Genomic DNA, 24,405 nt, shown 5'->3' on the forward strand with positions numbered 1-24,405 from the left:
GTGACCATATGAGATGCCGACACCACAGGTGGTGGCCCCACCTGTTAGGCCATAGCGCCTATACTATTGTAGAACAACTATGCATGACTCATTTCAAGACTTTACTTTTGGGCTGGCACTGTGGTACAGCAGGTTACATATCTGGCTGCCAGTTTAAGTCCTGATTAGTTTTTTTTAATATTTATTTATTTATTTGAAAGGCAGAGACACAGGTAGAGGCAGAGAGAGAGAGAGAGGTCTTCCATCCGTGGGTTCACTCCCCAAATGGCCGCAATGGCTGGAGCTGTGCTGATCTGAAGCCAGGAGCCAGGAGCCTCCTCCAGGTCTCCCACAGAGGCACAGGGGCCCAAGGACTTGGGCCATCCTCTACTGCCTTCTTAGGCCATAGCAGAAAGCTGGATTGGAAGGAGCAGCTAGGATTTGAACCAGTTCCCATACAGGATGCCGGCACCGCAATCAGCAGCTTCATCCACTATGCCACAGCGCCACTTCCTGCTTTGCTTCTGATCCAGCTTCCTGCTCACACACCTGGGTGAGCATCAGTTGATGCCCCAGGTGTTTGGGACCTGCTACCCACATGGAGACCCAGATGAACTTCTACTTTGCCCAGTCCTGGCTGCTGTGGTCATTTGGAGAGTGAACAAGTGATGCAAGATTGCTCTGTCTCTGTACCTCTGCCTCTCAAATAAAATAAATAAAATAATTTTAAGAAAGATTTCCCTTTTCTGTACCTTAGTTGGAAATGCTAGTTTTAAGAGAAATGAGGTAAAGACTGGGAATCATTTGAAAAGAGGTGAATGGAAACCTAAGGAATAACTTGGGAATGTTTTTGCTTTACACTGAAAAAAAAATCACTATGCTAAAAAGCTTTTGAATGATGTAAAACTACAGTGATACTACAGGGAAAATACAGGGGAAATATGAAATATGATCATTTATATGATTACAATTATACATTTTTAAGTCAATATGTAAGCATCTCTTCAGGAGAATTTCTATCAATCCAAAGACTGATTGCACCATGAATTTCTACAGGCATGTTTGATAGGCAAAGGGATGGGGGTGGGGAAGAATGAAAGAAAAAGAAAGAGAGCTCACATCTCTTGACTCACTTACTAAATGCTGCAACAGTCAGGGGTGTATTTGGCCAGAGCTCTGTGCTGGGAACTCAATCCAGATCTCCCACATGGACAGCAAGGACCCAAATACTTGAGCTGCCTTCCAAGGCCCATACTGGCAGTAAACTGGAATCAGGAGTCAGAGTCTGAATCTGAACTCAGACCCTCCAATGTGGAAAGCAGATATCATAACTGGCATCTTAACTACTATTCCATTGCCCATCCTCTACATGCATTTTTAGATTTTGTAGACTTTTATCTTTGCTGGATTCTTAACTTCATCACTGCATATTAGGTTACTTTATTAATTCTTAGAATTAAAATAGTACCCAATTTCTTTATAATGTGGTCTTTCAGTTGCATGTAATTGTGTGGGTACAAACTGATGAGGTCTTTACTAATTATATACTGAATTGATCTTCTGTATATAAAGAGAATTGGAAATGAAAAAAACAACCTGGCATTAAATAGGAAATGGCATAGAAAATTAATTAATTTTAAAAAAATATTATGTAGGATCTCTGTCTTTAATGTGCTGTACACTCTTATTTAATGCTATAACTAGTACTCCAACGGTAGTTTTTTCACTTTGTGTTGCTATATGGGGCAAACTGTTGAAATCTTTACCTAATATATACTAAACTGATCTTCTGTATATAAAGAGAATTGAAAATGAATCTTGATGTGAACGGAAGGGGAGAGGGAGTGGGAAAGGGGAGGGTTGTGGGCGGAAGGGAAGTTATGGGAGGGGGAAGCCATTGTAACCCATAAGCTGTACTTTGGAAATTTATATTCATTAAATAAAAGTTTAATAAATGGAAAAAAAATTCTTAAAACCATTAAAATTTATTAATCCTGATAAACAATCCTTACTAGAAATAAATCATAGTAGGATTATCTTCTAAACATAATCTACCTGGAACATATGTGTAAGAGAATAAAGGGTGGGGGAAGACAGGGAATAAAATATCCAAAAGAATCTCTATCAAAAATCAGTATTTTGGGGTCTGGTGTTGTGGGGTAGCAAGTAGCATCACTGCCTGCTATGCCAGCATCACTTATGGGTGCCAGTTCATGTCCCAGCTTTTTCACTTCTGATCCAGCTCTCTATTAATTACCTAGGAAAAGCAGTAGAAGATGCCCAGGTGTTTCAGCCCCTTCCACCCACATGGAAGACACAATATAAGCTCCTTGCTCCTGGCTTCAGCCTGACTCACCACTGGCTGTTGCACCCATCTAGGGAGTCAACCAGCATATAGAAGATCTCTGTGTCTCTCCCTCTTTCTCTGTAACTGACTTTCAAATAAATTATCTTTTTTAGAAATCCAATAAACCTCAATATTTACATCAATCCTTATTTTGTAAATGAGCCTATCTGACTTCCTGATATCAAGATCCCCTGCCTTATACACCTCAGGTCTCTTTGTAAATGAGTAATATGTAAGGCATTCATTGCCTTGTCATTTTTAATACAGAGAGGGAAATGTCAAAGAGAATGTCCCACAACAAAGCACTTTAGCAGGATCACTGAGCTATTGGATAATATGGGCAAGAGCAGAACTGACCAGAAGTTTCCCATTGGGAGAAACTGACTTTGACTAAGAGGCCTCCAGAGTTACAGAGGGAGGAGTGTTTTGGTTCTTTCCACATTGCTGAGACCAAAAGAGATGAAAACCACCCAACAGCCCAGGGAGCAGTGGTGACTGAACAGAACTGCTTAATTCTTCCACAAACCAACTAGAGGGCTTTAAAAGTTAAGCAGCTAAAAGCAAAAGATGTAAAATATATATACACACTAAGTATATATATTCTCACTAAGTAGAATTATGAAGACAACCAAATTTCTTATACAAACTACTTTGAGGGGCTGACACTGTAGTATTGTAGGCTAAGCCTCCACCTGTGGCACTGGCATCTCATATGGGTGCTGGTTCATATCTGGCTGCTCTACTTTTTTTAATTTTTTATTTATTTATTTTTTTGACAGGCAGAGTGGACAGTGAGAGAGAGAAACAGAGAGAAAGGTCTTCCTTTTTCCGTTGGTTCACCCTCCAATGGCTGCTGTGGTAGGCGCGCTGCGGCCGGCGCACCACGCTGATTTGATGGCAGGAGCCAGGTGGTTATCCTGGTCTCCCATGGGGTGCAGGGCCCAAGCACTTGGGCCATCCTCCACTGCACTCCCGGGCCACAGCAGAGAGCTGGCCTGGAAGAGGGGCAACTGGGACAGAATCTGGCGCCCTGACCGGGACTAGAACCCGGTGTGCCAGTGCCGCAAGGCAGAGGATTAGCCTGTTGAGCCACGGCACCGGCTCTGCTCTACTTCTTATCCAGCTCTCTGCTTATAGCCTGGAAAAGCAGTGGAAGATGTCCCAAGTGCTTGGGCCCCTGCATCCATGTGGGAAACCTGGAAGAGAAGCTCCTGGCTCCTGGCTTCAGATCAACCCAGCCCCAGCCATTGTGATCATTCGAGGAGTGAACCAGCAGATGAAAAACCTTTCTCTCTCTCCCTCTATCTCTGTATCTCTACCTCTTAAAAAAGTAAATAAAATCTTTCAAAAAATAAACTACTTAAACTATAACACCTTCAGGTTAAACAGTATTTCCTTACACAAGGCCAAAATACATACTGAAATGTGTTATCTATAACAAATATCTACCTTTTCTACAGTATAGAAATATATAAGATGATATCATCATCATATATTTTAAACAGAGTATCATGAAGATTATATAAAGTGTATTATGAAGATTATATAAAGTGCAGCATTTAAATAAGACTAATTAATTGATATTTATTTTACAGAAAAATCTATTTAAATTTGTGAAGCTGGCCGGCGCCGTGGTTTAACAGGCTAATCCTCCGCCTTGCGGCGCCGGCACACCGGGTTCTAGTCCCATTCAGGGCGCTAGATTCTATCCCAGTTGTCCCTCTTCCAGGCCAGCTCTCTGCTATGGCCCGGGAAGGCAGTGGAGGATGGCCCAAGTGCTTGGGCCCTGCACCCACATGGGAGACCAGGAGAAGCACTTGGCTCCTGGCTTTGGATCAGCACAATGCACCAGCCGCAGCTGCCACTGGAGGGTGAACCAACGGCAAAAAGGAAGACCTTTCTCTCTGTCTCTCTCTCACTATCCACTCTACCTGTCAAAAATAAATAAATAAATAAATAAATTTGTGAAGCCATTTTAAGAGTACACAATGTTGGCCAACGCCACAGCTCACTTGGCTAGTCCTCTGCCTGCAGCACCAGCACCCCGGGTTCTTGTCCCGGTTGCTCCTCTTCTAGTCCAGCTCTTTGCTGTGGCCTGGGAAGGCAGTGGAGGATGGCACAAGTGTTTGGGCCCTGCACCCGCATGGGAGACCAGGAGGAAGCACCTGGCTCCTGGCTTTGGATCGGTGCAGTGCACCGGTCATAGTGGCCATTTGGGGGTTGAACCAATGGAAGGAAGACCTTTCTCTGTCTCTCTCTCTCTCTCTCACTGTTTAACTCTGCCTGTCAAAAAATTAATTAATTAATTTTAAAAAAGAGTACACAATGTTGGCAAATTCAGCTACATTTTGTTATAAATGGCACTCATACCACCCTGAAGAGTGTTCTCTCTGGTACAGGATTTACAGAGATCATCCTTGTTATTTTTGGATTTTACAGTTCCCTGCATCCTGATTGTCCTCATTGTCATAAGAATATAAACCATGACACTTCTGGCCTCCTGAGATCGAGGATCTAGTTGGAGCATTTGATCTAGTGATTTCCCTAGTGATTAAGATATAGGTTTAAGATGCCCTTGTCCCATGTTAGGTTACCTGAGTTCATATACTGTCTTGGCTCCCACCTCCAGCTTCCTGCTAATGCACACCCCAGGAGACACCAAGTTAGGGCTCATTTAATTCTGTCTCTGCCACTTACATGGAAGAGAAGGACTGTGTTTTCAGTCCTTGGCCTGTGCACTGCAGAAATTTATATGTAAGTTGGGTTGGAAGGTGGGAGACTTCTCTGTTTCTGTTTCTCTTATCTCTCTGTCTCAAATTTAAAAAAAAAGGTGTCAATTGTCTGTAAGTACCTTCCAGCTCAAAAAAAATTTTTTTTGACAAGCAGAATAGACAGTGAGAGAGAGAGACAGAAAGGTCTTCCTTTTTCCGTTGGTTCACCCCCCAGTGGCTGCTGCAGCTGGTGCACCACACTGATCTGTAGCCAGGAGCCAGGTGTTTCTCCTGGTCTCCGGGACTATAAACCAGGGTGCTGGCACCACCGGTGGAAGATTAGCCTATTGAGCTGCAGCACCGGCCACCAGCTCAAAATTTTAACAAGAGTCAAGAGAAGTTGATTGTTCACTCAGCCTATCATCCTTTGCAGCTGCAGATCTTATACAGATCAATGTGCTTAGTCTTCTAATTTCCAGCTTTTCAAATACATCCACAGCTTTTTAAAATTAACACTTTTGCTTTTAAGGCTTACCTATGGCCCCCAAACAACTCAAGTTTAAATATTAAACAGATCAGGGCTGGCATTGTTGCACAGCAGGTTTAGCTGCCACCTGCCCCACTTGTGATCCAGCTCCCTGCTAATGTACCTCAGAATGCAGTATAGGACAACCCAAGTGCTTGGGCTCCAGCATCCACATGAGAAACCTGAAAGAAGCTCCTGGCTCCATGCTTTGTGTCAGGGCTAGCGGCCCTGGCCCAACATGAGATACAGCAGGCTGAGGCTGTCACTTATCTAATCCTGTTTCCTGTGCTTATTGTTCTGAAGGCACAAGACTCTTTGTCCCACATTCCTGCAGGCAGGATGTGACTTCTGATGAAGGTGTATGATGTTCTTTGCTCTATCAGCAGAGCTTGTACCCTGATCTTTGCTACCTTGTAAACTTGTTTTGTTCCTGTGCTATGCATGATTGCACACAATGAATGTTATCTGTATGGGGCCTGGGGTATATATCCTTGTCTTTCTGTGTGCTCGGGGCTGGAGGTTGAAAAGTTTCCCCAGGGAGATGGCCTCCAGATCCTCATCACTGGGCCCCCTACCTTGGCCTGGAACATGATGAGGCAATAAATGTGGTGATGAATTGACTGAGTGCTGCGTCTCTGTGTGGTTTGTCGGGTGGCCTCCGACAGCTTTGGACTGGCCCAGCTCTAGCCATTGCAATCATGTGCTAAGTGAAGCAGTGGATAGACAATCTCTGTCTCTCCTTCTCTTTGTATAACTCTGACTTACAAATAAATAAATATTTTTTAGAAAGCTAAGCAGACCTTAATGTTTGTATTTTTAAAATTATATTAATGAATCTACTTGAGGGACAGAGAGCTTCAGATAGAGAGAGGGAGGGAGTCCCATTGGGTGGTTCACTCTTCAAATGACTATAATGGCCAGTGATGGGCCAGGCTGTATCTGGGAGCCATGAACTCAATTCAGGTCTCCAAATGGGGCAGTGAGAAATCAATGATAGGTGTGCATCAGCAGAAAGCTGGAATTTGGAGAGAACTAAGACTCAAACTTAGACACTCTAACATGGGATTTAGGTGTCTCAGGTACCATCTTAACCACCAGGCCAAATGCCTGCCCCAGATCCTAATTTAAATCATATTTTGGCTGCTTACTAACAGTGATCATTGATCATAATCTGTACTCTCTTTATCTAGTTCTTACTATCTGAATGAGATAATAGAGGTATAGTTAAGCTCAAAATATGCACATAGAAGTCCAGTCAATAGGTAGTAGGGATGCAAAAATCAAGGTTTTGGCTGAATGAGTTCCAGTTGACTACAGAGTATTTCCCTCTCAGCAGAGCTCACACATGAGTGGATCTAAAGTAGCAGACAATGACATGCATACAAGGAGCTGACCACAGGGTGCCTCCACATCTTTCTCATCATGCACTGCTCACAGGCTATATGTAGCTGCCTCCCACTCTGAGATGATCACAGTGCTGTCTTGATCGAGTCCCAAATCCAGTATATCCTTTCAGACATTAGGCTTATTCTTGAGTGAACAGACCTATTGAAAAGCACAGTATAGTGGAGAAATTAAAATTAATGGAAAAGCATGGCTATGACATCAAAACAGCATCCAATAACAATGAGTTACATTTATTCACTAAGTCCATAATCAGATCACTTTACCATAGTAGTCTTGAGTCTTGAGAAAAAGAGCTAAAGGAATGTTCTGATTGTGTGTATGTGTACATATAGACTACAAGACGTATTCCCTATAAATACTCATAGAACTTTCACAGAATCACTTCATAAATCACCAGAAGTTCACCACAAACACTAATAGGGTAAGACAAAGCTTTGCAAGCAGTAAACTCTTGATATTTACCTTCCTTCTTTCTAAAGGAAACACAATGAGTGTGTCCATGGCTAAAGTGAAGTGCTGGAGGCTAATTCAAAGCATATCCATTGAATTCTGCATGATAGACTTTCTCTTTTGAAACACAGGCCCATAGTAGGCCTCCTCCAAGAAGCTAAGCACAGAATTTGAGTCTTACACTAAACTTCCCAAGCTAAAGTCTTTGCCATACAGGAGCCCCTTAAAATTCTACATTACAAAGCTGCAGACTATAAGAGCCACATTTTGTGGGTAACATTTCCATATGTTTAGTCCACATATACAAGTATAGCCTGCCTTTTTTTATAACATATATTATAAAAAAGAATGTAGCATCTGTGAGCAATATATAAAAGGAATCTCTTACTGCACTGAAGTATGTAATTCTAATGTAATCTGATTGGAAAGAACATAGAACTGACTCACAATCTAATGTGTCAGCAGCTAAAGGCTCAAAATAGATAAAAACCCTCTTTGGTAGTAATGCTTGTCCAGAGCCCCTTCTTCCTGAAATGTTTGTTAGAATACTACTAATACTAGTCTACTACTAGAATAATAGGATAATAATTCTAATATTTTTATAGATGTAAACTTTTATTAACAAAGCACACTGCACAGTTTCTTGGTGCTTACAGTTTCCCAGAATAATCAGCACATAATATTGAAGAGCAGTGAATGTTGGGTCAGTGTATTCTGGTTTCCTACTATCATTTTAGGGGTGCTGTGTCTCAAGCCCTAGCAACAACAATGAAAACCTGAAGAATACATCTCTTCATTCTGAGACCTCAAAAGTATCTGGGAGATAAGTGGTAGGAGATAAGTGGAGTCACTTCAAAAAGACCCACATAAGAGCAGGTAAAACAGGATGGACCACTAAGTATGACTTCAAGTGACTTTAGATTGCTGTTTCCAGGAGAGCGGCAAGATGGCGGAATAGGCAGGGAGCACACTATTAGTCCGGGAGAGACAGTTTAATATAAGAGGAAATACTGCAGGGTTAAGGAAGAGTAGGGGATGAAACAGCAGAGGAAACTCTTCCGGAACTAGTGATTCACAGTGGACCTGCGTGGAGAGCGTGGGAGCCCAAGTTCAGGACACCAGCGGCAGACTCAACACACCAGCGCTGGAACGCAAGGTGAGCCGAACCTCAATAGCCCGAGACACCAGCGGGCAAGTGGAAAGAGGAGGCTAGAGGGAACGAGGCTTGAAACTCCGTGGGGAAAAATTCACCAGGCTAATTAGAAGAGAGAGAGGAAAAAAATTTAAAAAGTGACCGATACGGACACAAGTTTCTCCCTCTACGCTCACCTCTCAAAGGCGAGCAAGACAGAGCAGCCGCCATTTTGGACATACGTCATAAGCAGGGCAACCTCAGGTCTGCACCGGCCCTGAGCCTAGCAGAAACACCTGACTCTGGGGGGAGGGGTGAAATAACAGGAGATTAGCATCTAACTTGGCAATCCAGTGGGAGACTGCAGGTGAATTGGAGCCCACAATGAGGGTAGCAGAGATTCCCTGTGTGGTCCTTGGGAAAGAGCTTCCGATCTCTGGCTCCTGTGGGTATATCATTTGCCTGCTAACTACCTCCAATTACGTTCAGCTGTGCGGAATTACTTCCCTTTTGAATCAAAAAAAGAAAGAAAGAAAGAGAGATTTACCACACCTAAACTGGGAGTGTCATCTTTGACACACCCTCAACCCTGAGGAACCAAACACAGCTCTCAGTCCACACTCATCTCAAGCCTCTAAGGCAACACTGAAAGCAGACAGTCCACTTAATATAGAGCCATAGTGTAACAAGAAAAAACACCACAGTGAAGAAACCAAATATCTCCAACATGCCAAACAACAAACGCAAAAACCAAGCTAACAAGAACAAGGAAGACACTATGATGCCCCCAAATGAAAAAGACACCCCAATTCAAGATTATGAAGATGAGGAGATTGAAGAAATGCAAGAAGCGGATCTCAAAAAATTGATAAGAACATTAAGAAGTTCTCAAAAACAAATTCTTGAACTACAGAAATCCTTAATGGACAAGATAGAAAATCTCTCTCGTGAAAGTGAAATATTAAGGAGGAATCAAATTGAAATGAAACAACTAGTGGAACAAGAAACTCTGATAGTGACTAGAAATCATAATGAAATGAAGAATTCAATAGATCAAATGACAAACACATTAGAGAGCCTTAAAAACAGAATGGGCGAAGCATAAGAGAGAATATCAGATTTAGAAAACAGAGAACAGGAAAGGAAACAGGCAAACCAAAGAAAAGAAGAGGAAATTAGAAATGTAAAAAATATTGTCGGGAATCTACAGGATACCACTAAAAAACCTAACATTTGGGTTCTAGGAGTTCCTGAAGGCATGGAGAGTGAGAAACGATTAGAAGGCATTTTCAGTGAGATACTAGCAGAAAATTTCCCAGGTTTGGAGAAGGACAGAGGCATCTTAGTACAGGAAGCTTATAGAACCCCTAATAAACATGACCAAAAGAGATCCTCACCACGACACGTCGTAATCAAACTCACCACAGTGAAACATAAAGAAAAGATCCTAAAATGTGCAAGAGAGAAACGTCAGATTACTCTTAGAAGATCTCCAATTAGACTCACAGCCGACTTCTCATCAGAAACCCTACAAGCTAGAAGGGAATGGCAAGACATAGCCCAGGTACTAAGAGAGAAAAACTGCCAGCCCAGAATATTATACCCTGCAAAGCTCTCATTTGTGAATGAAGGGGAAATTAAGACTTTTCATAGCAAACAGAAATTGAAAGAATTTGTTGCCACTCATCCTGCCCTGCAAAAGATGCTTAAAGATGTGTTACACACAGAAACACAGAAACATGGTCACCAATATGAAAGAAGGTAAAGGAAGGAAACCTCACAGCAAAAGATCACAGGAAGCTCAATTTCTCTTTGACATAGAATTAAACTCTGATGCTCTGTTAAAGCAATGTGTTAAAGTAATCTATTATATTCTCTTGATGTCTGTTAAATTCTAAGTGTTCAAAAGCAGCTGAATTTTTATTAAGAGCTATGGGTTATTAAATATGTGCTTATTTTCAAAGATTTGAATAATCACCTTGTAACAATGATCAAATTTGGTCTATGTTATGTCATGATTTTAAGGAATCTTATTTCAACCAGATATTTTGGATTTTGAGCCTTCCTGGCATTCTTGACAGGCATTCAAAAAATCAAAGTTTCAAACAATCTGGTCTCTAAAATTTCCAGTAAATCCTGGACTTTGGTTTTCCCAGTTTGGGCCCAACTGAAAAAAATCAAAGGACCTATGTCTCTCATCTTATAGAGACACCAACTAATCAGGCTATTTGGATTATATTAGAAGGACTGTCAAGATGTGATGTGGTACCAGACTTTAAGTTTCTATAATGGAAAATGCTATTAATACAAATGTTTGAGAATTAAAAAGTCTAATGATCTTGTGTCACTAGACATGATAGTTATCTTAATCAGAAAGCCCCAGAGGCCTAAAGAGTTAAATACTTGTAAAATCCCACAGGTGCTTTCAAAAACACTGTGAAGTAAGCAAGTGCTTCTTGTTGGTTGATGAGTTTATAAGTTTAAACATGGCGACTTAAAGTCTTTTGTCATCCATAGTTATATATGATGTGCTGCTCATAAAACTAAAGCGTTGTTGGTTCTGTGTTTAGCTGTCCTCCTATAGGTTCCTATGGACTTTTCCCAGCCACTTCTATTGTATTCAGTACTTTGGGATGACTCTGTAAACAGATGAAGCCAATAAGGTATTAACAGTACCAACTGAGAGAAAGAATGGTTAACTGAGGTTGCTAAAAACAAAAAGCAATTCAAATCAATTGGCAATCTACAAAAAGAGTTAAAGATTTTAAAAGTTATTATTAAAATCACTATATTGGTCTATTATGCTATGTTATATGTGTGTACATATTGTATATCCACATGAGGAAATTTTATTAAGAGTTTTATTTTAAATGGCTTATAGATAAGATTGTCCATAAATTTAAGCTGCTAAAATCAATCAAAGATACATTTTAATTTGTGTGACCTGAATCTGTGTATCATATGTTTTAAACTTGTTGGTAGAAAGAAACTAAAAACATTTTATATGGTTGTGCTTAAGTTTACTGGTTAAACAAACTACACCATGTTAGATATTTAAGAGGTGTTTTCAAATACATGATTCTTAAAATTTATAGAAGGCATTGGACCTTCTGGTGAATGTTTTCTTAAGTTGTTATCTAATGGTTGAAACGGTTTGCTAAGTATTCATGTAATATTGCTATTGTCAGCAAGCGATCTAGGACTTGCTCCCTCATTTCTCTATTCTAAGCCCAACTTGTTCTTTCATTTCTCTATTCTCTTCAAGGTAGGAAACTAATTCTATTATAAAGGAATCTGTAGGACGCACAATTTAATCTTTAGACCTTATAAAAGAGATGGCTAACATTTTTCTGTAATAGCATAGCCAAAATAAGAACTTAAATAATAATCTCATAGCTAGATTCACTTCGCCATCAGCGAAGTATAGAGTAAGTAGAAAAAACCTCCCTTTCAGACCAAAGGGAAAGAAAGTTTGAAAGTGAGAACATAATTTTCCTCATGGGCATTGTCTACCTTAGCAAAACTACTACAGAACATGCCTGTGACTATAGACTTGTAGTTCAGGCCACCGAAGTTTAGAGATGGGACACAGGCACTCCCTTGACTTGCATCCTCTGGTCTGCTTTAACACAAACCAAGAGGAAAAGAAAGCTAGGCATCAGAAGCAATGGGTGGCAGGCCTATTAATGGCTGATCTGTACAGTGATCTGCCCTCAAGGAGACCCAACAGGCCAGTCCACTGCAGTGGCTTTCAATGTGGTAAGCCTGGGCTTCAGCAGAAGTCAGCTTGTGAAGAGCCCTGGCAGCTCTGCCAAGAGTTGGATCACTGGAAATGGACCTGCCCTGGAGTCGAAGGATGCCCAGGTCAGGGCCACAGATCTTATTGGCTCTAAGCTGAAAAGCCCTTCACTCAGCCCAACTTCCAAAGTGACCACTGCAGCTGAGGGTATGGCCAAGTAGGGTCAGCAACATTGCAGGCAGAACTGTAAGTTTCTTGTTAGAGATGCCACCTGCCTTTACCTGGCCAGATCTCCTCCCAGCCCAGCCAAGTAATGAAAGTCAACAGAGGGCCTTCCCCTAGGAGGTTCACACCTCCCTTAGGATATACCCCATGTGAAGAGATAGATAGGTCTGGGCCTCTTAACTTACAAGGCCTAAAGCCCACCAGATTATTATCAAGCTCCTTCTATCAGGTTCTATTTGCCTCTCTATCAGAAAACTTAATTGTAGCTTAGACAGCACCTTTCTTAGCTCCTCTAATAATGACTCTGTCCTTTGTTCTAGGCCCTGTCTAGTGCACTTGGGCCTCATTCCTTTGTAATCATAACCTCTACTCTACCACCAATGGCTCTACTCCCAACTTGTGTGTACTGATGGTCCTCTTCCCCACTTAATGCTGTATAATTGTTCAAACCTGGTAAATGCCACTCTTAGGATCATTGGTTACTATCCTCACTCTGTCTTTTATGACCTTGTCTAAATATGATCAGAGTCGGCAAACTTGGAAGGCTTCCATAGCCTTGGCAACTCATGACGACAGCCTAGGGTGGTTACTGGTGCCATAAACTAGAGTGTCATTTTGTTGGGTTAACAACAGGAGCCACTGTGCACTTGCTCCTCATGTGGGATCTCTGTCCTTAATGTGCTGTACATTGTGAATTAATGCTATAACTAGTACTCAAACAGTATGTTTCACTTTGTGTTTCTATGTAGGTGCAAACTGTTGAAATCTTTATACTAAATTGATCTTCTGTATATAAAGAGAATTGAAAATGAATCTTGATGCAAATGGAAGGGGAGAGGGAGTGGGAGAGGGGAGGGTTGCAGGTGGGAGGGAAGTTATGGGAGGGGGAAGCCATTGTAATCCATAAGCTGTACACTGGAAATTTATATTCATTAAATAAAAGTTTTAAAAAATATATTAGCAAATTCAATCAAATATTGTACAATTTCTTCTACATTATGATCAAGTTGATCATCCCACAAATGCAAAAATGTCTTGTATGAAAGGGTCATTCTATGGTTCCGGTGCTGTGGCATAACGGGTAAAGCTGCCGCCTGCAGTGCCAGCATCCCATATGGGTGCCGGTTCAAGACCTGGCTGCTCCACTTCCAATCCAGCTCTCTGCTCTGGCCTGGGAAAGCAGTGGAAGATGGCCCAAAGCCTTGGGTCTCTGCACCCACATGGGAAACCCAGAAGAAGCTCCTGGCTCCTGGCTTCAGATCAGCCCAGTTCCAGCCATTGCAGCCAAGTGGGGAGTGAACCAACGGATGGAAGACCTCTCTCTCTCTCTCTCTCTCCTTCTCTTTGTGTAATTCTGCCTTTCAAATAAATAAATAAATCTTAAAAAAAAAAGAAAAGATTGCTGTTTCCAGTGCTGTTACCTGATGTCTGAGCATGTCTACTTTTTGTCACATTCTAACAAGAACATGTGCATTCTCACCAATAAGGCTGTAATATGCCTACAGTGAGGACATTCTGGCCAGGGGCATTCCTGTGCTAAAGACTGTGCTATAGACAAAGGGACATTTACTCTAACACATCATGCACCCTAATGAAGTTGCCATAGGCTTTGAGGACAGATTAAGGGGGAACAGACATGTAAGGGAAAGAGATGACAAAGTGGATGCCTAGTACAAGGCCAGATGAGAGAGTACTCCTAGGAGTCTATGTCTCAAATGACTTCTTCATTGCACCTGAAAGTATAGAGCAACTGAGCTAAACTGTTATGTGATACCTGTGTTCTCAGTCTTCTCAATAAACTCATTTCCCTTTCAAAATGAAAACAAAAGTTCTAGGGTCTGATGGAAATGTAAAAACACAGAAAAGTGACAATGGTTTAAGGGCTGGGAACAGGAGATGCAAGCTGGAGGGTTCTGTTTAACCCATACCAACACTGCCACAGCAGCCTTGGCATGTGGAGGGGAGCTCTATTCATTAAGAGTCAGGTGCCATCTACATGTCTATACAACTGAGCACACAAAGAGTCTCTGACTTAGCCTTGTACAATAACCATCTTAATGACAGTCATGGGAAGGACACAGGTGAAAGTCACTTTTCACCAAGAGGAGGGAGAACAAAAGGGGAATGCCCAGGAGAAAAGGAGGACCACAACACACGAAAGATTGTGACGAAGACTCACCCTGGAGAGGATATGTGTAGGTTTTGGAGAGAAGGCTGTTAAACACTGAGATTCTTCCTTCTAGAGACATGATACTGGGATGTTGATCCCTGTATTCAATGCCAGGGTGTGACTGAATAGCATGAATGCTAGAATACCAGGGTCACCAAGGATATCCTAGTCCTGTCCCATGCATGTATCTGAGCTCTCCAAAGGGCAGTTACCATCCTTGGCCAGCAAGTATATCTGTATGAAACTTCCCCAAACTGCTGGTGTACTTTCAACACCTTTTTCAAACATTCCATTTACCCCTTTCCTATTGTGCTTCCTGCCTCCCTGCCCTGCCCCAGACATGTCTCCTTAGGAAGAGACTGCCCTGAAGAAGCAGGGATCCCTCAGAAACTCAGGCCTCAATATCACCCCCACCTCCCTAACCCTTGGGATGAATCCAGCATGAATAAACCAGTGCAGGGTACCTTACCTAGGAGAATTTCACACAGGGAGTAACTTTCAGCATATCCAGTGGACAAGAGGCACAGCACCATCCCTGCTGCTGCTGTGTGTGTCAGAGCAAGTCAGGGCCTGGGGCAGGAGCATAGGGCTGTGACACGAGCACAAGAGATGCAAGATTCCTGCTCTGAAACTTTTCAAGAAAGGAAATGGGTACATTTTGGGTTAAGAGTAAAGAAAGGAGGGTGGAGGATAGAGGGTCAGGGAAGGAAATGCACATTTTTACATTTTACATTAAAAGGAAGGTTTGAAAAATTGGCTCTTCACTTAAAGAAACAGAGATAATTTGGAGAGTAGTGTTGGAAAGACAACTCACTGTGTACAACGGAACTGTAATAAGACTGTTAATATATTTTTCAGCACAAACTTTGCAGTCCAGAGGGAGTGGTATGGTTTATTCAAATTCCTAAAAGAAGTAAACAAGAAAATGTGAATCAATGTATTATTTTCAGTGATTCTGTATTTCAAAACTGGAAAATAAAGAAACTTTATTCAAACAAAAAATGATAAAGGTGTTTATCACCATTCACTGGAAAAACTGCTAAAGGAAATTCTTCAAGGGAAAGGAAGAGGATGCTAACCAGTATAAAGAAATCAATGTGAGGGGCCGGCATCATGGCACATTTGGCTAATCCTCACCTGCGGTGCTGGCTTCCCATATGGGCACCGCGTTCTAGTCCTGATTTCTCCTCTTCCAGTCCAGCTCTCTGCTGTGGCCCAGGAGGGCAGTGGAGGATGGCCCAAGTGCTTGGGCCCCTGCACCCACATGGGAGACCAGGAAGAAGCACCTGGCTCCTGGCTTCAGATCGGTGCTGCGCTGGCCATAGTGGCCAATTGGGGAGTGAACCAACAGAAGGAAGACCTTTTTTCTGTCTCTTACTGTCTATAACTCTACCTGTCAAAATAAAAATAAATAAAAAGAAATCATGTGAAAATACAAAGCTCATTAGCCAGTGTGTATACAGTATCAGATTCAAACCGCTAATATTGTAATGATGGAGGACTGATAAATTGTATCATTAGTAAAAGGTTAAAAGACACTCTACAGGGGCTGAAGCTATGGCACAGTGTGCTAAGCCTCCATCTGTGGCCCTGACATCCCATGTCGGCACCAGTTCTTGTCTCGGGTTCATGTCTTGGCTGATCTGCTTCCAATCCAGCTCTCTGCTATGGCTTGGGAAGGCAGTAGAAAATGGCTGAAGTGCCTGGGCCCCTGCATCTGCATGAGATACCTGGAAGAAACTCCTGGCTCCTGGCTTCAGATAGCCCCAGCTCCAGCTGTTGTGGCCATTTTGGGAGTGAACCAGCACACAGAAGACCTTTTTCTCTGTCTCTACCTCTCTCCATCTATATCTCTACTTCTTAAATAAATAAAATACTATAGCTGCAATATTTCCTAAATGATACAAAGTATAAGGTGAAAATGTGACATTCCAACATAAAATGTAGGAGGGGGAGTAAAAGGATAGTCTGTGAATGATATCAGAATTAAGGCTCTCAACTTAAAGTAGCAGCTATGAGTGCTCTTTTTTTTTTAATAGAAGAATTAGGGAAACCACTAGGCAAACTACTGACGCCATGAACAGGAGTGTCAAATTGTTAAGTCAGCAACAGGAGTCACTGTGTACTCACATCCCATGTGGGATCTGTCCTTAATGTGTTGTCTAATGTGCAGTGATGCTATAACTAGTACTGAAACAGTATTTTTACACTTTGTGGTTCTGCGTGGGTACAAACTGATGAGATCTTTACTAATTATATACTGCATCGATCTTCTGTATATAAAGATAATTGGAAATGAAAAAAAAAACACCTAGTGTTAAATTGGAAATGCCATAGAAAATTAATTAATTTTAAAAAAATATTATGTAGGATCTGTCTTGAATGTGCTGTACACTCTTATTTAATGCTATAACTAGTACTCCAACAGTATTTTTTTTCACTTTGTGTTGCTATATGGGGGCAAACTGTTGAAATCGTTACCTAATATATACTAAACTTATCTTCTGTATATAAAGAGAATTGAAAATGAATCTTGATGTGATAGGAAGGGGAGAGGGAGCAGGAAAGGGGAGAGTTGTGGGTGGGAGGGTAGTTTTGGGAGGGGGAAGCCATTGTAACCCATAAGCTGTACTTTGGAAATTTATATTCATTAAATAAAAGTTAAATAAAAAAAAGTTCAGGAAAATGTGTAATTTCAAAATGCTATGCAAAAATTTCAAAATATTTTTCACCAAAATAAACATATTTTAATTCTAATTTCATTAACTTCTTGAAATACCCTCAGAGATAACAAAAAGATTTTTTAAAAGATTCAAAGTATAGCCGGCGCCGCGGCTCACTAGGCTAATCCTCCGCCTTGCGGCGCTGGCACACCGGGTTCTAGTCCCGGTCGGGGCACCGATCCTGTCCCGGTTGCCCCTCTTCCAGGCCAGCTCTCTGCTGTGACCAGGGAGTGCAGTGGAGGATGGCCCAAGTGCTTGGGCCCTGCACCCCATGGGAGACCAGGAGAAGCACCTGGCTCCTGCCATCGGATCAGCGTGGTGCACCGGCTGCAGCGCGCCAACCGTGGCGGCCATTGGAGGGTGAACCAACGGCAAAGGAAAACCTTTCTCTCTGTCTCTCTCTTACTGTCCACTCTGCCTGTCAAAAATTTTAAAAAAAAAAAGATTCAAAGTATATCACTATAGAAAGTCATCAAGTCACAAAGGATATAGGCTAGAGATGAAAAAAAGATGAATTTATAGAACAATAATATCAATAAAATAGTAATAATTCCTCACCTCTTAATAATTATTTTGAATGTAAATGAACTCTTTAAATAAAAGGCAAACAATGGATGGATAATAAAAAATAAAGATATAACTATATAGAGGATACAGGAGACTCATTACTTTAATTTTTTAATTTTTTTTTTTGACGGGCAGAGTTAGAGGGAGACTGAGGGAAAGGTCTTCTTTTCGTTGGTTCACCCCCTAAATGGATGCTACAGCTGGTGGGCTGCACTGATTCAAAGCCAGGAGCCAGATGCTTCCTCCTGGTCTCCCATGTGGGTGCAGGGCCCAAGAATGTGGGCCATCCTCCACTGCCCTCCTGGGCCACAGCAGAGAGCTGGACTGGAAGAGGAACAACCAGGACAGAATCCAGCACCCCAAATGGGACTAGAATCCGGGGTGCTGGCACCCAGGCGTAGGATTAGCCAAGTGAACCGCTTTACTTTAAAGGACAATTAAGATTGGAAGTGAAGGGATGGAAAGAGATAATCAATGTAAATGAAAAGCAACAATCAGAGCTAACTATAAGTTAGATCAACTGAATCAGACTTTAGGCCAAAGCTGTAACAAAGAGACAAAGGTCACTGTATAGTGATAAAGTATCAGTTTATCAAGTGGATATAAAATTATACACACACCTAAATTCAGAACATCTCTCTCTAAAACACAGGAATACAGGTAAGAAATCTAAAGGAAAAGAGACTATCACACAATAAAGGCAGGGATTTCAAATCCCCATTTTCAACAATAGATCATCTGGATTAAAAAAAAATATATAAAACATTGGGACTGCATTATGCATTAGGAACCAATGGTCCTACCAGACATATATAAAACATTTTGGGGGCTGGTGTTATGGTGTAGTGAGATAAGACTCCACCTATGGTGCAGGCATCCCATGTGGGTGCCAGTTCTAGTCCTGGCTGCTCCTCTTCTGATGCAGCTCTCTGCTAGGGCCTGGGAAAGCAGTGGAGGATGGCCTGAGTGCTTGGGCCCCTGAACCCCTGCGGATGACCTGGTAGAAGCTCCTGGCTCTGGGCTGCAGATTGACTCAGCTCTGGCTGTTGCAGCTATTTGGGGAGTGGACCAGCAGATGGAAGACCTTTCTGTCTGTCTCTCCCTCTCTGTAGCTCTGCCTCCCAAATAAATAAATAGAAAAGTAATTTTTTTTGAGATTTAAAAGCAAGATTTATTAGAATCAAAGACCTTATGATAAGACTGGAAGCTCCCAAGGACAGGTACTTCTGACCTTGCTAGAGGTAACTTTTGGGATAAATCTAAAAAAAAAATATTTTCTCCAAGAACAATACACTAAAATCAAAAGGCATCCAATGTACACATAGAATATATGTGGTCATACATTAAGCCACAAAAGTAATAACAAATTTAAGATTAAACTCACATCAAGTATAATTGCACACCCTAGTGGTCTGAAAATAGAAATTAATAGACAAAATAGAAAATTTACAAATATGTAGGAACTAAGCCATATACAACCCTAAAAAAACTGCAGGATCAAACAAAAAGTTAAGAGGGAAGCTAAAAATATCTTGAAGAAAATAAGGAAACAAAGCATACAAAACATAGGATGTAGCAAAATATAGTACAATATCACCACAACAAAAAAGAAGATATCAAATAAACAATTTAATTACCTAATGTTATAGCTCAACAAATTAGCAAAACACTAAATAAGAAAACCAGCAGGAAAAGGAAATGACAGAGTTTAAAGCAGTAATTAAAAATACATTGTGGGGGGCCACACTGTGGTTTAGGGGGAAAGCTGCTGACTGCAGTGCCAGCATCCCATGTGGGCAGTGGTTCCAGTCCCAGCTGCCCAACTTCCAATCCATCTTTCTGCTATGGCCTGAGAAGCAGTAGAAGATGGCACAGGTCCCTGGGTCCCTGCACCTGCTTGGGATACCTGGAAGAAGCTCCTGGCTCCTGGCTTCAGATCAGCCCAGCTCTGGCATCGCAGCCATTTGGGGAGTGAACCAGTGGATGGAAGACTTCTCTCTCTCTCTCTGCCTCTGCCTCTCTGTAACTCTGCCTTTCAAATAAATAAATAAATCTTTAAAAAAATAAAGTTAAAATAAAAGTCTCATTTAAACATCATAAAATAAAACTACTTATGATTGAATTAACCAATAAGGAGAATGATCTGTATACTCAAAAGTGTGACATACAGATAAAGGAAACTGATGACAGTAGAAACAATGGAAAGCTAGTCCATGTTCATAGATCAGAAAAATAATACTGTTAAAATGTCCTTCCTACTCACACAAAACAATGTAGATATTTCATGCAATCCCAATCAAAATTTTAATGTCATTCTTCACAGAAACAGAAAAAAATTAAAATTCGTGTGGAAACAGAAAAGACTAATTGCCAAAACAATCTTGAGCAAAAACACCAAAGCTAGATATATTACCAAGCTACACCATGGTGCTGGCACAAAAACAGAAACGCTGACCCCTGGAATAGGATGGAAAGCCCAGAAATAAACTGAAGAATTGACAGTTAACTGATTTTCAAATAAGGTCCCAAGAATATAAAATGTAGTAAGCGTAGTCTCTTCAATAAATACTGCTGAAGAAAATGTGCCATCCACATTTAAAATAAATTGGATACATCTAAATATTTATATGAAATAACTAAAAAATAGATTTCATGCTCAAACATAAAATCTAAAACTACAAAAGCACTAACAGAACAGGAAAAAGCCCTAAGACATCAGTCCAGAAAATGATTTATTGGATGTGGTGCCAAAAGCCAGGCATTAAAAGAAACACAGATTACTGGGATTATAGGAAATTAAAAAAATATTTATACCACAAGATAAATGACAAAGTGAAGAGAAAAGCCACATGTTAGAAAGTAAGAGGCTCACCCTTTCCTGTGCCCTTTTAGAGCTGACAGAGTGCTTTAAGAGGCTAACACAGAAGGGGAAAGTAAGTCTCCATAAAACCCAGAGAAGAGATGGTTGTTTCTTCTTTGGGTCCTGTCTAGAGTCACAAATGCAAAAAAAAAAAAAAAAAAAAAAAAAAAAAAAAAAAAAAAAGGCTAACAACAAATACATATAAGGGAATCTAAGTACTCAAAATAACTCTAAATCAGAACTCAGAGGACCTTGTGGTTGCGAAACAGAATTTCACAGCAACTTTAAATGAAACTGAGGATCAACATGAAGGAGGATAATTACAATAAAATGACTAAAATCCAAGTAAAACTACTATAGCACCAGACACGACTGTCAATATGTACAAGGGTATCCAAGAGGGTCAGAGAAGGAAATAGAGGTCAGACTCGGACCAGGATTCCACGACTAACGGGACTAACCCATTTCAACAAAGTGTAGACAAAAAATAAAACACCGGCACAGTCAGTGACAACAGAACACAAGGAGGATGGATGCACACAGGAGAGCCTACCATGGAGACTGCAGATGCCGGTGTCTGACGTCTGAACAACTCTCCTCAGGACCGGGACCGCAGGACGAACCGGGAGAAGCGCGCAGCACCTCTGCTGACTCCTCCTAGTCCCAGCCTCCGACTTGGAAGGCGCTGACGGACCTGAGAGGCTCAGGCGAGGGCTTCTTCCACTACTGCAGCTTTATTCCTGGCTCCAACTTGGAGGCCACCTCACGGAGGCTAACGCAGGAACCTGTTAGGAGGGGAAAGATACCTCAACACCGGGCTCCCGGCCACCGGACGTCGGCCGCGCCAGCCCACCCAGATCCCAATGTCCCTTTATGCTGGTATCGTCCAATCAGATGAAAGGACGCGTATAGCCTCAGGTCGAAAGTTCATCTGTTTCACCTGGTTCTTCCTAGTTGTTTATGCAGAGTCCATTCTGTTTCATCTGTTTCACCTGGTTGTTTTCGTAACACTTGTGGTCCACTGATTGTTGCAAACCATGTAGATGAGGAGGTTCTCACAGGTGGACAGCCTGCAGTTCCCCACACCCTGAATTATTACGCCTCTTCCCTGGTTGGCATTCCAGCTCTCTACTCCACCTCATCCCTCCTAAGGGCTCTCAGTCCCACGCTGTATTCCTAGTCTTCTGTTTCGTGTGTAGCAGTCTAGAGCCAGGCAGTTCTGGTCTCGTGTCCCCTGAATATTACAATTCCTGCCGCACTGTGGGGCTGGGAGACAGACAAGTGCACTGAGGGAGGAGGGGAAGCATTTATCCTCTTCAGAAACTCAACTGAAAAGAGGGTATTTATACATGTGGGCAACACAAAAACACTGCCTGCCTATACTTCGGCTGGAGGTTTGGAAAAGCTCGGAGTAGTTATATGGTCATTTGCAGGGTGGGGGTGCCCTGGAGATCTCACAAGGGAGGGACTGATTCAAATTAGGAAAGGGTTGAGGAGAAACAACTGCAGCAGGCAGTTCCTCAAATACAGTCTAGTCTAGTTGTACTTTATGCTGGCATTGTGGCCCAGCAGGTTAAATCTCTGTGTACAATGGGTCCTGGCTGCTCCACTTCCAATCCAGCTCTCTGCTAATGCACCTGGGAAAACAGAAGATGGCTCAAATATTTGGGACCCTGCCCTCCATGTGGGGGAGACCCAGATGGAGTCCCAGGTGCCTGGGTTCAGTCTGGCCCACACCCAGCTGTTGTGGTCATTTGGAGAGTGAACCAGCAGATGGAAGAGCTCTCTGTAACTGTTCCTTTCAAAGAAAGCAAAAAAAGGGGGAGAGGGGTGAGAGAGAGAGAGAGGAAGAGGGGAAGGAAGAAAGAAGAAATTTGTCATCATTAAGTCAAGTTCTTTGAAAGACGATGGCTTGGGATCAGGAGATGTGCAACAGAAGGGCCAGTTTAAATCCTTTGCTGGAGAATGTGGATACTCACATACTTCAGGGACTCAAATCCTATGCCTAAATAGAATTACACCTTATAAGGTGGCTACTTGCTTACCAAATAGGATGAAATGGGTAGATTTGGGTATGACTGGGGAGTGTCACCCAAGCATGGGAGGCTGCTGTAGATTCCAGCATCACATCCCTGTACAGGGTCCTCTGAGCATTGTCCAGATGCTGTTACTCACATTGGGTGGACACAACAGTCTGGTCTTATGACACCAATATCTTTTACAGAGCATTTGTCTTCAGCATTTCAGCTCTGGGTCACAAAACAGGCAAATAGGGAATCCATTCTCTTGTTGTGTTTTACATGTCTCTAATGTAAGATGAAGCCTATTTTGTGCTCCATATGCTGACAGTAAGAAAAATCACAATGAAAATACATTCCATCTGTGTTAATTTTATAATTGCAAATATTCTATAAAAGTTTTCCTTATATACCTAGAACTAACCTACCCCGCAAGAAAAGGAACAATGGAATTCTGACTGTGTAAAGAGATCACAGTGATGGGCTAGTGGGGCCACCATGCGGCTGGCCAGGAGTGCACCAGGGAGCAGTTGGAATGCTAGCCTCAGTGCTGCGGGCATCTGTAGGTACCTGCATTGACAAGGTTGTGGCCTTTGGCAGTTGGGAGCAGGAGGGTGGGGCAACCATCCAGCACCTTTGACTAGGCGCTGCTGTAGTTTGTGGTGTGCCTCCTGTCCAAGAAGCTGCTCAGATTTGAAGCATCAACAAATGAATTGATTAATGAAGAGTTGGGAATAGCCTATACTGTCATTGATGGGATTCCTAATAGGATACCACAGGCACTAAGGATGATCTATCAGGATAAAAAGAAACAGAGCAGTACTAGATCATGATTTTTAAAAACCACAGCAACTAAATGTTGTTAATACCGTATCCATTTTAAGAGAAAGTGACAGGTAGTAAGTGGGAGAAGAGAATGTTTCTGTCTCTTCCTATGCTGACTGTCCTTGTTCCACTGATTTCTCCTGAAGGAGCTCTCTATTTGGCCTCTGAGGAATAAAACTTCCCACAGGCTGTACCAGCACCTCCAGCCTCAGTTTCTACCATCTGCTCCTGCAATGACCTTACCAGTGTGTATGTGCTTCCACCTTTGGACGTGGGTGGCTATTAAACTCTTCAGGAATAACTAAGGCAGCCAGAGCCAAGGTGGTATATAGATTCATCATATGTCTTGGGCATCCACCTCTGAAAGTTAAGCTAGGTAGAAATGCTGGAGACTCATTGTATTTGCTGAAAAGATGGTTTGCCTAACTTCTCAAGAGGAGTGGTGCTACAAGAGATGTAAGTTGCAGAAGCTTTTTTTATTGTACCCCAGTTCTGATAGCCCTTGTATTTTGAATGTTATGACATAACTGTCAGAAGGAAACTTTTAACAAAGTGTCTTGCTGGGGTTGGGCCAGAGCAACTTTTCAGAAAGTGGAATTAAAGATAAGTTCACCTGACTAAAAACATTTTTAAATCCATATGGACCCAGGTCCAGCATTGTGGTGAGTGGATTAAAGCCCTGGCTTGTGGCATTGGCATCCCATATGGGTACCAGTTCAAGTCCTG

At 41.9% G+C, this 24,405-nt stretch overlaps 1 non-coding gene across 1 annotated transcript; it reads left to right on the top strand.

Annotated features, from left to right (window-relative positions):
* The first annotated feature begins 20,856 nt into the window (after positions 1–20,856).
* On the top strand, positions 20,857–20,977 carry LOC133754872 (small nucleolar RNA SNORA26). The gene has a single exon (XR_009865316.1). It is a non-coding gene; the product is annotated as a small nucleolar RNA SNORA26 (small nucleolar RNA).
* Positions 20,978–24,405: the final 3,428 nt, after the last annotated feature.

Source organism: Lepus europaeus, unplaced genomic scaffold (genome assembly GCF_033115175.1).
Source record: "Lepus europaeus isolate LE1 unplaced genomic scaffold, mLepTim1.pri SCAFFOLD_29, whole genome shotgun sequence".
NCBI classification, from domain to species: domain Eukaryota; kingdom Metazoa; phylum Chordata; class Mammalia; order Lagomorpha; family Leporidae; genus Lepus; species Lepus europaeus.